The following is a 3,252-nucleotide window of genomic DNA, read 5'->3' on the forward strand; positions in this document are numbered from 1 at the left end:
GTGTTACTGATGAAAGATGACAGGATCAGCAGATAAAAAGAGAACAGAAGATGAAATCTCTGCTTCCGGGAATCATTTTATAAGACTGGGAAGACTGAACATAAACACATGTAAAAATACGTAGGGACATGCCCAAAAACCAGTAGATACTCCCAGGGGTAGCTACTGGTCTCTAGCAGATATGGGTCTCTAACAAGTGTGATGGATTCTCCCCTACTGGCTACACAGAGTGCGGGTCTGTGCGCCTGGAGGTGTGACAAGGTCAGCATCTCTTCCTGTGTCCTCCCTGCTGGGGACCCTGGGAGAAGTCTCATCTCTGTCACAGCTGTGATTCTGGCTTTGTGACAGGAAAATGCGGATATTTTCTATGAAACTGAAAATCGGGAAGCCACAAACCTAATCTCTAAATGTGAGGGTCAGAGGAAAAAAAGACGTGGGTTAAATTTTAATCAATTGATACAAATGCTGCACCACAGTAGGCTCTGCAGAGGCTGGAGAGAAGGCTGGAGCTGTCACGACACGGTCTGACAGCAGCTCGGCCTCCGTCACATTTTGAAACTATTAGTAAGGAAATAAACACTTTCGTGATGAACTATCCTTGTCCGTACTGTATATCTCACAGAAGAGTAAGACACATTTTGTGGCAGGATGTAGCTGAGCTTTTTGAAAACGGATGCTCGAAACAAAAGATCCCACTGCTGGCCGGCTCAGTGATGCACACCTGTCATCTCAGCTCTCTGGGAGGCAAAGGTAAGAAGATTGCTTGAGGCCAGGAGTTCAACATCAGCCTGGGCAACATAGGGAGACTCCGTCTCATAAAATAGTTAGCCAGGAAAGTCACATGCGCCTATAGTTATAGCTCCTTGGGAGGCTGAGGTGAGGTTGCTTGAGCCCTGGAGTTTGAGCTTATAGTAGTGAGCCATGATCGTGCCACTGCACCCCAACCTGGACAACAGAGTGTGACCTTGTCTTAAAAAAGAAAAAGAGAAAGATCCCACCTTCTTCCTAGATTCTATTCTTTTAGACTACCACCATGTTCACAGAACCTTGAAACCCTGGAGCCAACGAAACAGCCAAAAGGCATCACATCCAGGCCAGGTCATGTATTATCCAGGGCAAAACCCAGGTGCTAAGGAGAGCACAGGATGTTTTCACCTACTTCCATATGAAATTTCATTAGAAATTATGCTGTCCTTAGGTCAGTGGGGCAAAATAGAAAACTCAGAAATAAAGCCAGATGCTTATAGCCAAATGATGTTTTACAAAGTCGACAAGAACATACACTGGGGAAGGGACACCCTTTTTACCAAACAGCTCTGGACAAATTGGATTGCGTACGTGCAAGGATGAAACTGGATATCTATCTCTCACTGTCTACAAAAATTAACTCAAATGAATTAAAGATTTGAATGTAAGATGCAAAACTTATTAAAAAAATAGGAAAAAAACTAGAGAAAATGCTTCTCGAAATTGGGCTAGACAAAAAATTCATAATTCAAAAATACAGGCAACAGAAAGGAAAATAAAAGAATAGAACTTAACTAAATTACAAAATTTTTGCACAGCAGAAAACATAATGGAGCCAACAGATAGCATACAGCGCGTGAGAAAATATTTTCTCACCGTCCATCCAGTGGGGGAACAATATCCAGAACTATAAGGAACTCCAGCAACTCAACAAAAACCTCCACAGCTAACCTTACTAAAAAATGGGCTAAGGACATGAACAGACATCCGTCAAAAGAAGATACACAAATGGCCAGCAACCATGGACAAATGCCCCACATCACTCATCAGAGAAACGCAATTTAACACCACAGTGAGATAGCTTATACCAATCAGAATGTCTGTTGTTAAAAAGACAAAAAAATAACAGATAAGGGTGCCGGAAACGGGTGTGCAGAAAGACTTATGCTTTGTTGGGGGGATATGAAAGCGTGCGGACTCTGTTGAAAACAGTATGGAGAGTTCTCAAAGATCTAAAACTAGAACCCCATACAATCCAACTTCAGAACATCTACCCAAAGGGAAGTAAGTCAGCAAGAAAAAAGATACCTGTGTTCTTATGTTTATTCATGACAGCAAATGTATGGGCTCAACCTAAGTGCCGATCAGCTGGATAAAGAAAATGTGCATATGTGTGTATGTGTGTGCGTGTGCATATGTGTGTGTGTGTGGGGGGGGTATCCACACGCGTATACTACATCATATACACGCACACGTACAGGCACAATGGACGACATTCAGCTGTAAAAGGGAATGAAATCACGTCTTTTGCAGAAGCATGGGTGGAACTTGAGGCCGTTATCTTAAGTGAAACACATCAAACACAGAAAGGCAGACACTGAATGTTCCCCCTTCTAAGTGGAGCTAAGGGGTGAGTACACAGAAAGGCCATGTGTTGAACGAGGGACAAGGGAGACTTGGAGGGGTGGGGCTGGGGGGGCCGATGACAGAAGTTGCTTGGTGAGTACAGCACACTTTGCTTCAGTGATGTCTGCACCAAAGGCCCTCACTTCACCAAAATGTAATATCTCGATGTGGCAAAACTGCACTTGAACCCTAAGAACCATCCAAAGAATGGGGATAAAAGAAATTGTGCTGTCTTAAAATGATGGATAAATTATTTTGACTTCTAAAGAAGAAATCTAATGAGTTTTGGAGCTCCATTATTTATGAATTTAATACGAAGGATTCACTCTCTTTTTTGCAAGGCTGTGAGACTGAGAGCTACCCTTGTGAGGTAGATGTTAAAACGTGGCAGCCTGTCAGTAAGCTAACCTGTGAGCTGCCCCCGACTTTCCCTTCAGAGTTCACGTCTACTCAATGTCTGTGACCAACAACAGGACAAGCTGCTTCTCACCTCTAGCTGCTTTTCAGTCTCCAGTGTGGGATCATTATACGTCTGTGCCTAACACTCACCTCCATCGGGGCCTGTCTTAAGACGATAGTTTGTTCAATTATGTGTAAACCAAGATAAGAAAACAGAAGTAAATTAAAATATGATTCTAAGGAAGGGACCATAGCGTTTTATCTTTTTCTGAAAACAAAATTGCCTACTATAATGAAAATGGCACTACATCATCTGTCTAAAAGTGTGTATTGTGTTGTTTACAACTTAAAATAATTCAAAGCAAAGTCTGTTAGCTTAAGAATTCCAGTTTTACACCTTACTGGCTGGGTAAGCCCAGACAAGTCAGTTTAAACTCTCATTATCTTAGTTTCCTGTTCTGAAATGGTCACACAAATGGC

At 42.4% G+C, this 3,252-nt stretch overlaps 1 protein-coding gene across 1 annotated transcript in view; it reads right to left on the reverse strand.

Moving 5' to 3' along the window:
- The window catches only part of LRRC7 (leucine rich repeat containing 7), a 463,713-nt gene that overhangs the window by 247,830 nt on the left and 212,631 nt on the right, over positions 1-3,252 (reverse strand). The gene's annotated exons all lie outside the window — the stretch shown is intronic.

This window comes from Otolemur garnettii, unplaced genomic scaffold (assembly GCF_000181295.1).
Source record: "Otolemur garnettii isolate 467f Iridium unplaced genomic scaffold, OtoGar3 scaffold00010, whole genome shotgun sequence".
NCBI lineage: Eukaryota > Metazoa > Chordata > Mammalia > Primates > Galagidae > Otolemur > Otolemur garnettii.